The following is a 9758-nucleotide window of genomic DNA, read 5'->3' as shown; positions in this document are numbered from 1 at the left end:
TCAGCAGTTTTCGATTGTAGTTAATGTTGCGAGAGTAGATTATTTTCGCACTCGTGTTTCAAAAATTTCGTTAATGAGGGACTGCGGTATGAATATCCTTCGTAGTCGCGAGTTACGAAATGCATTGACTCCTATAGGCGTTCGCCGGTGCTCCGAAAATACTTCGTTGCGGTGAGAATTTCGTTCCCTCGGGATTTCGTTATCGCGGGTTTCGACCGCACCATTTTCAAGAGAGGGTGTCCCACTTAGTACAAAGCTATGAGAAGCTTCAAGACAAGACATCTGGGTTCTATTCTGAACATAAGTGTCACTGAAGTGAAAATACTGATGCGCAGAGGCTAACGATTCTCGTGTGCAGCAGGACTGATCAGCACTGCCAGTTTTACCGTTATCAAGAGGGACAGATAGCAGAAGAAATTTCTGAGATGCGCTTTGACAATTTCTGGGATCATTTCCTGTCGTAGGAACAGACGCTGGTGCGCTGACAAGTGCAATTGGCAATGATGCACAATGAATACGTAAGTCACGAGCATCGCCCATGTCAGCTGGAATATCAACCGAGTTAGCAGCCAAAGATTCACAAGCAGAACTAACACTACCAGAACTGTCAGCGGCGTGTCTACATCTGCGGAGGCACAGTTTGGCTCCACAGCACTGCTTGCTGCAGAAATCACATTCGGCACTGGAGCCACCTCTGATACCTGAGCACTGGCTGTCTTGGCTTGTACGCCGGCGACTCTGTCACTTGAGAGATCTAGATGCCGAGGCGGTACGTTTGCTACAGCAGCCCGATTCTTTGGGGGCAATCTGTGCTTTGGAAGAGCAGAAAGAGTTAACAAAGCCACTTTAGTATAACAAAACCACTTTAGTACTATTGCTGACAAGTACAAAGGTGACATTTAAGATTTCCCACTCACTATTCGAAGAAGTAAGCCATTACTGAGTTTGTAAAAAAAAATCACACTCAAACTCTGGCCTTCAGGTAAGTCTTTTTGACAAAGCTCGGACAAAGTCACATGCGTAGTTTACAAGCATTTTACGCATGCGCGAGCAATGAATAGTCAAAACAATTAAACAAGCACATTCAACTGAGCTCACTTACGGCGAAAAGAAAACAGCGTCGGGATAGCATCTGGCCTTAGTTTCTTCAAACCGTCCTGCCACAAGCTCGAAGCTTGTGTCCTCAAAGTGGGCCTTGAACAAAGCAATAATGCGAAAAGTCATAGAGGGCACGAAAGACACAAACGTAGTCAATATACAACACTAAATAAAACTGATATCACGACATAAAATCATCGTTGTGGCAGTTTATGAAAAAAAGGACAAAAAATCCCGACGCTGCACCACACCCTCCCACGTGGCATATTTGAGTTATAAGCAAACAACCGGAATCCTTGGTGCACAGAAACAGAAGTGTTTAGGACAGACAGACAGACAGACAGACAGACAGACAGACAGACAGACAGACAGACAGACAGACAGATAGATAGATAGATAGATAGATAGATAGATAGATAGATAGATAGATAGATAGATAGATAGATAGATAGATAGATAGATAGATAGATAGATAGATAGATAGATAGACAGACATACGGATGGACAGACAGACAGACACACAAGCAGACGTACGACGGACGGACGCGAACAGTAAATCAGTCGCATTCTGTATTACTAAAACGAAAATTTTACTGGCATAGTGAGCGAGTTAAGGTGTTATTTTCGCGTGGCCTTGAAGCGAAGAACAAATACCCCGTGGCAAGACGCGCAAAATTTAGTTGTTGCGTTGCAGTTGTGCAAGACTCTACCACGGCCGGACTGGAAAGGCACGCGAGCCGTGACTTTACAGGGAACGCGTTCGTCGGTTCGTCTGCCTACATCTCCAATTGCACTTCCTGAGCGTCCGAGGTGAAAGTTGCAGGAGCGCGCACATCTGCCAGCAAAGGAACACGCGAACGCGAGCGTCTGTCGGTGGTTTACGGGCACAGCGTTCCTCGCGTCGAATGCGGCGACGGCTTTGGAAACTCAAGAAGAAAGCGAGTGCACGCAGTACGGCCCGTTTAACTAGCCATTTTGTTCGGCTAGCAGACTGCGCTTCAGCTACGAGAATAAACAAGCATAACTATTAAACACGCTTTCGTTGGCGTAACCAGGCCTAGCCGAGCTAAGCTGCAGCCTGGAGAAGTCGCGTTTACCTTGCACGGACTGCTTTTCGTCACACGACAAAGCAAATAATTTCACGAAATATGCGGTGATAAACTCAATCCGCTCGCGACTCGCAATACAGCGGGTACTCACCTCACAAACACGGGAGGAAGCAGTCGGCTCCCAGCAGTCTCGCTTAACTTGCGCAATCCAGCGTTTCCGTCGGTTAGGACAAGTCGGGAACCGGAACATTCTCACACCCCGTCTCCAGATGGTTGTGCTTTGCGGCACGCAGCACCCTGGCATTCTCACTCCAAGGTTCTTGTAGAAGCACTTAGCGCGAGGATGGTGTCACAGAAGAAGCTAGGTCCAGAGCGATGTGGTAGACGCAGCGTATACCGCAGCTTGCACACCGCGCTAACGTGCAGTCGGTGCAGTACGACGGAGCAGCAACGAGTGGCCGGGAGAACCAACATGGCGCTCGCGTCGTCCCGTTGCCATGGAAACCTGGACTGGCAACATTGTGTTTTGGCGGGCGGCGGCAGGTGGTGGGTCAAAGGCTGAAACCACCCTAAAACACGGAGGGGGTCGCGCACACATGAAGGCTCCCTAATCCGGGTCGCCTCTATGAATTTGGCAGTGGTAGCATACGAAATGCTTGAAAATTACGCATAGTGAAAACTAGGAACGCAGCTTTCAACAGACACGTACACAAGAAGGGAAGAAAGGCGCCCACGCACGCTGGCACTAACAACAGTTTAATGAAAAAACGCCAGGCCTGCGCTGAAACCTCCGCACAGTCACAGCGAAAGCTCGAAGGGCGGCATTCCTAGGGCCGTATTCACAAACGATACTTAAGTGGAGGTACAGTAAGTGTAAGAAAAGTGCAAGTATAAGGAAAGTTTCCAAAAAGTGTTTCTTGAACGACACTTAAGTATTACTTGCCGAGAAGTAGCACTTTTCGGACAGTATGTAACTCGCATGGTGTTGAGGCTACGTCAATTATTGACGTGTTACGATCTATTTTTATTTGCAAATTATTAACTTTTGCATCCAAATAATGTGGAAAGAGAAGGTTCAGTGATAACATGCACACAGTGTGAGTAAAGAAACAGGTATTTATATTTTGCGCTTTTTTCGGACTTATCTGGCCACCATGACCTATAGTGACCCCCAGTTATAGCCAGTGATACCCCAGGGGGCGATCGGAGATCTGTCGTTCCGCTTGTTCGTTCTCTGGGGAAGAACAAGCGCGACTGATTGGCTGAATGCGGGAGATGCCACTCAGGCCGCGTGGGGTGTCGCCATTTCGTTTTTTTGCTTGATCTTTTATTTTTTGGCGACTTCATATCGCGTCATAACCAGTAGGATCATGGAGATCTCTGTTCTGCGCCGTTCATTCTGCACCATTTCTGGCGGCGTACGCTTAGCCGAAGCCGGAAAAAAACCATGTCTCTGAGGGGCGTTTAGCCATTTTTCTTTTTTGCTTGATCTTTTATTTTTGGTGACGTCATACCGCGTCATAAGGAGCATGTCGTCTGCTACAAACGAACGGATCGCGAGGCCGTTCGCACGCGTTCTCTCGAGCGAACAAACGGCTTCGCGCGGCATGATGCGGTGGTTGCGGCTGCCGCAACAGCTGATTTTCAAAAATGGCGCTTGCGACGTGTGCTTCTCTTGCGGTTGGAGGTGCGAGATGCGTTTGAAGCCATGAGCGAGTGCGGCGTCGCTTTCGGTTCTCGAAACAAACAGTGCAAACGAAATGAACGGGCCTGCCACGGCTGTGGTCTTACGCGCAGGGACCTCTTAGTTCAAAAGCGCTACCCAGCTCTTGCCACGTGTCGTCCCGGTCCTCACTTGTGAACGACGGCCCCAGCGGGCGCGACGGCGTAGCTATCTGTGGGTGCACTGGACGGTCCAAGTTCACTGGCATTGGCCGTTAGGGGCACGCAGAAACAGGACGCGCGAACGCCCGTCCCCGTGTATCCCGTGCCGCAGTCCGCCCACTCATTCGAGAGGGAGGACGCGCACATCGCGTTTCCATTTTGAGCAACCACCGTCTCATTATTGCGGTTTTTTTGTCCGCTAAGGTTTTGCGTTTGGGCGCTGCGAGTCCGCCCACGGGAAACTCGACTGTACGGTGTGCCTATAGTGACCCCCAGTTATAGGCCCAGGATACCCCAGTCAGCTGTTACCTTCTTCCCGCCGCAACAGTTATGTTGTGTTCGCTAAGTACGGTGGCTTACAGTTTCGCTGTGCTTCGGGGACGTTAGCATTTCTTCACGGGTGTGTGTGCAATATTGTTTCTTTGTCTCACGATGGAGAAGAAAAAAATCAACTTCTCCGAGGAAGAACGCGCTGTGTTGTTGGACCTGCTCTCACGCCACCGCAGCGTCGTGGAAAACAAGAGGACCGACGCGGCGTCCGCGAGTCGGAAGCGCGACTGCTGGAAAAAGACTTGAAGATGAGTTTAACAGCCGCCACAACGTCACGCCACGGCAAATGGACCCAACTCAAGAAATGTTGGGAAAACATGAAAGACAAGTGGCGAAGTACGAACGCTGCAGACATGCGGGAACGGTCTTACGACAGGTAAGCATTGGTCTGATTGATATTACGATATTACTAGTGACATTTCCTTCATTAGGGCATTGTGCAGCGTTCGGAAATTTACCGCGATGACTTGAAGCGCAGCTGACTTTAGAGACGCATCCTTCTCTTTGGTAGCATTCCTGTCTTTAGGTAATAAGAAGGAACGCCAGCGCGTCTCTGAAGTCCGGCCTCGGCTGAACTCGCGAAAATAGGCAGCGCTCGCGCTCCTACTTTTGTCACAGCGTCTGCAATCATGGTTGCGTTTTCTTACACTTGTGTTAGGTACAAGGAAGAGTGCAAGTTGCGGTAGTAAATCCGCTGAGCACTATATGCATCGCTGCGTTTGCACATTCCTTTCGTGCGTCTTGTGCGTTCGTTTAACGTTTGCTCATAATGCTGTGCTTGAAAAAAACCAGCAGCTCCCACGCACTGTGGGAATCGATGTAATGCGAAGCAGTCAGCAAGAAGCAAATAATGCTGTATATAATATGCATGTCATCATTCACATGTTCTACATGACATGTTCTACATGACATACAGGTTATGATTTATATATTACCACCTGTCATTTGTGTTGGTCATAGAGAAATGTCTCATCGTAGCAATTTTCGAATATATCAAGTTAAGAAAACGGCCTCAGGAGCACTATGGCCATGGCGTGTAAATCATGGTTTTCATAACAAGTTAGTCACGATTCTCATGATATGACCAGTCATTCATGTTTGTCATACAGTCATGTTATGCCATACCAATTTTGGTATAAATCCCATTAAAGATACGGCCAGGAGAGCGCAAAGTCGTAGGCGGCTAGATAGATAGATAGATAGATACGCTCAAAGTCGCCGAAGTTCGCTAAGAAATGCTTCGCATTTAAAAAAACTTTTCTTTTGAAGTCTCACTCAATTCGTTTCTTTGATTTTTTGCATTTCAGGTGGCGGAACACCACCGTCAAGCGAAATGAGCGACGAGCTGCAGCGCGTAGGAGACATCACTTCACACATGGCTGTTCGTCTGCCCAACCCCTGCGACAGCGACCGCAGCCGGCATGATGCTATGCCAGGGGGATCGCAGTCCTCGAACCAGCTGTGCACACCTTCTGCCGCTGCACTGCTGTCGCAGACCCAAGACACGCCTCTCGAAGAGTCCGGTGGTATGGCTCCTTCGTATTTTTTTTCATTGCCGATGTTTTAGGTCTGTTAAGTTCACTTTTTTGTAACACACATGTGTTTCGTTTATTACGCTGCAACTGTCACGTACGCATTTTCAGAGTCCAGTATTTTAGCCGTTTTCTGAACGGTGTGTTTGTCAGGCTTCGGTGCTGCCACCCTCTACTGGCTCCTGTAATTGAGCATCTCAATGTGACGAATGAACAAAGCAACATCAAACCTTGAAGATATAGGTAGATTGCACCACGTGACATTTTAAAAATAAAATGGTTACAGTGGGCACTTTAGGTACTACATGGCTGTAGAGTGTACATACACAGCATGGTGTTCAGAACAATGCGACACCTTTGGTGTAGCTATGCAGGAATCGGCAAGCAGTGTGACCATATGAACTGTTTCTGCAGGTTGTCAAGACATGTACGACGGGGCAACAGACTCCTATTCATGGGAAGAGCCTAGCAGTCCGCTGGAAGAGTCATCACCAATTCACTCACGTCCCCATGGCCAAGTACAGGATGCTGCAATGAGCATACCGTGCTATGGCGGTGGTGCAAGCTTATCAGAGGCTGCAGCTGGAGCACCCACAACAACTTCCGGAGCCGCTTCAGCTGCAACTGCCATCGCCGCTGTGCCAGCTGGCACGAAACGCACTTCAACCAGCGGCAGCCAGAGGCAAACGGCTGTCTCAATCGAACTGGGTGCCCGCCTGGATGCCATCAAAGAGGACCGCGAGCAAAAGAAACTAGAGCATTTATTGAGGTTGAAGTTCATGCGGATCGAACACAAACAAAAAAGAGCGCAACACAGTGAGACAATGGAGCTTTTTCGGTCAAAAATAGCGAATCAGAAGGCCAAGGCACAAATGCTAAAGCTTCAGCTAGACATTATTAAAAAACAGTATGAATAAAGTCACAGCCCTGTTATGTTGTTTCATTTCGTTTAAGTGAAATACTGCGCGACTATGCGCTCCCTCATCCTGAATCCGCCTGCTGTGTCTGGCACAAGTGGCATGGCTGCTGGTGGTGGCGGAGCAGATGAGATGGTAGCCGGTGAACTGCTGTCATGAATGACCTGGCTTTGCGGTGGAGGTGGGACGGGTTCTTTCAGGAGGTGGCCGAAGTTGTGCAGTGCGGCACAAGCTGTTATGATGATGGGAACTGATGATGTTTTTATCTGAAGTGTCATGTCGAGGCATGGAAACCTTCGCTTCCACACTCCAAACGCCCTCTCGACACTGCAGCGAGTCCGTGAGAGAGACTTGTTGTACCTAAACAAATCATTTTTTTAGCATTTTAGGCATTTGTATACACAATAGTATTGCTCCAACTTGACTTCACCTGTGCTTAGGGCTGTCTTTCGTCCCTGTGTCTCTAAATGGGGTCATCAGGTAGGATCTGCAGGGGTACCCCTTGTCGCCAAGTAGGATGCCAGGTACAGTCCCTCTCTCATACTGTACTCTCGCCGAACTATTGTCAAATATCCGGCTGTCGTGAGCTGAACCCGGCCAGCTGGCCACCAAATCAAAAAATTGAAGCTGAGGCCCTGTGATTGCCTGCAATAGGAAGCAATCTTTTTTCACTCTGAAATAGATATAATGCTCGGGAAAATTGCTACAAATTTATGTTATGCATACAACGTCGCACTGCTACTTTTATAAACATGATAATCATTCGAGTATTTCCCTAATTTACGTCAACGGAGAGCCATAAACATACCTGGATATTGATTGAGAAGTAATAATAATAATATCTGGGGTTTAACGTCCCAAAACCAAGATATGATTATGAGAGACGCCGTAGTGGAGGGCTCCGGAAATTTCGACCACCTGGGGTTCTTTAACGTGCACCTAAATCTAAGTACACGGGCCTCAAACATTTTCGCCTCCATCGAAAATGCAGCCGCCGCGGCCGGGCGATTGAGAAGTAGCCCTTGCGATTCCGAAAGACCTCCGCGTCTTCTCCACAGGGATTTTTCACGGGCACATGAGTGCAGTCTATGCAGCCGCTCACACCAGGGAAACGCGCCATGGCATAAAATTCCTCCATTACCACGGCTGCTTCACTGGCATTGGGCAACCTCATAAGCTGCGGGAACAATGCGTCGGCTATCATTCTTGATATGCGTGCGTTGATGCGTGACACGCTTGCCTGAGACATTAACAAGGTCTCCGGTAACAACTTGAAAGGTTCCGGCGCCGTAGAATCGCAGCGTGATGAGCAGCTGGAGCAGTGGCGGCACGGGGTGACCACGTTCGTTGTCCTTTGGGTGCAGCGGCAGCATTTCCAGTAGGCGTATCACTGCTCGCTTGGAAAAGCGGTACCGTGACAGGAATTCCGCGTCGTTGTATGCCTCTATAGGATTCTGCCGATCCCTGAGAACTGGCCGTAACGGCGGCGCGTAGCGATACGCTTCATTCTGTATAGTTTCCTCCACCCGGCCAGCAAAATCCACGTAGTCGGCGAGACTGTTAGAATAGTCAGCCATTTTGTTTGATCAGAAAACCAGCGAAAATTGCGCGATAAGTTACACTTATGAAAGTATGAGGAAAGTATAAGTTTGAGTTAAGTGCGGGGAAAGTTTCAAAAAAACACGGTTGATCCCTCCGTCATAGGAATCGGAATAACACGAAAGCAAAGCGTGCCCTTACAGAGTAACTGAATGCTTATTGCACATTGATATAAGAGAGTTTAAAAAATGTATATTGGTGTCTGGCAGCTAATGGCGCCGTTTAACGTGTATGCACCCACTTTGATGATTGGTGGTACATCTCCATCCCGACGACTAACGTCCATGTTAAATGATTAAACAAACACTTGTGGTAACTGTAGTAGTTAACGATGAAAGCGTAATCAGTGAACGAGGTGTGATAGCCAGAAGAGCGTCGCATATTGGACGCAGAATTGGTCGCCATCCCGCGGCATGTTAAAATGTGATTGAACACCACGGCCGGACTAGATGGTAACGCAAAGCGCGTCGTGACGCCCCTGTATCCCGGCCGCGATTTTTCTGGGGGTGAGCGCGTAGGCGGGGAACGCGATGTTACAGCCAGGTGAGGCAGGCGCGCGTTGCAGAGCTATTTTTGGTTTGTATTAGCGTGATGCTGAGCGAGGCCGACGCTTTTACGACGCTTGGGCAAAGGTCGCCACCTCGCGGTTTGTTAAGGCATTGACAAAATTGAACTTCTATTGAAAACGCACCAAATGGAACGGACGCGTAACGCGTTGCAGGTACTAGTCGCGGAGGCCACGGCAATGACGAATTATTTTACCTTACCACTCCCAGAGGTCAACACCAGCCAGCCGACCGGCAGAGTGGTAAATAGAAAAGGCGCGTTCGTAAAGCCTCCAGAGTCTGTGACCGTGGCTTAGTGGATAGCGTGCCCGCCATGTGTTATTGCGGACCGAGCGGTCGTGGGTTCGATGCCCGTTGACGGTACCTTTTTTTCTTTGCCTTCTGATTGCGTATATTTTTTCTACGTCATTTCCGTGACGGAAATACGTCACTGAAGTCTTGGTGGACCCCGGCATAAAACACTTTCGTGTTAAAAACCACACTTAAGGAGCACTTATGAAAGTACCACTTTTCTGGGTAAGTATGGCTCCTGGGAACGAGGCTACAGAAGTTTTCACACTTGTTTTAATAAATAAAGCACCAATAAATTACTGTAACTTTCGCGGAACACTGCCCGTAAATGTTCTAGTCTTTATAAAGGTACTTTTCGTAACAGGCGGAATAAATTATTTCTCGCTTCTGTCGGTTTTGTCGGTTTTAAGCCTTCGGCTAGACACAACAAGCAGCCGCCACCCAGCGGCCTTCGCTATGAAGTGGTCATCACAACTCGCGCTTATTTTGTCG

At 48.5% G+C, this 9758-nt stretch overlaps 1 pseudogene; it reads right to left on the bottom strand.

Moving 5' to 3' along the window:
• Nucleotides 1-6842: 6842 nt before the first annotated feature.
• On the bottom strand, nt 6843-8387 carry LOC119378513 (putative nuclease HARBI1; annotated as a pseudogene).
• Nucleotides 8388-9758: the final 1371 nt, after the last annotated feature.

Source organism: Rhipicephalus sanguineus, unplaced genomic scaffold (assembly GCF_013339695.2).
Source record: "Rhipicephalus sanguineus isolate Rsan-2018 unplaced genomic scaffold, BIME_Rsan_1.4 Seq854, whole genome shotgun sequence".
Taxonomy (NCBI): domain Eukaryota; kingdom Metazoa; phylum Arthropoda; class Arachnida; order Ixodida; family Ixodidae; genus Rhipicephalus; species Rhipicephalus sanguineus.
The sequence above is the reverse complement of the archived record's forward strand: the minus strand, read 5'-3'. Positions and strand labels throughout refer to the sequence as shown.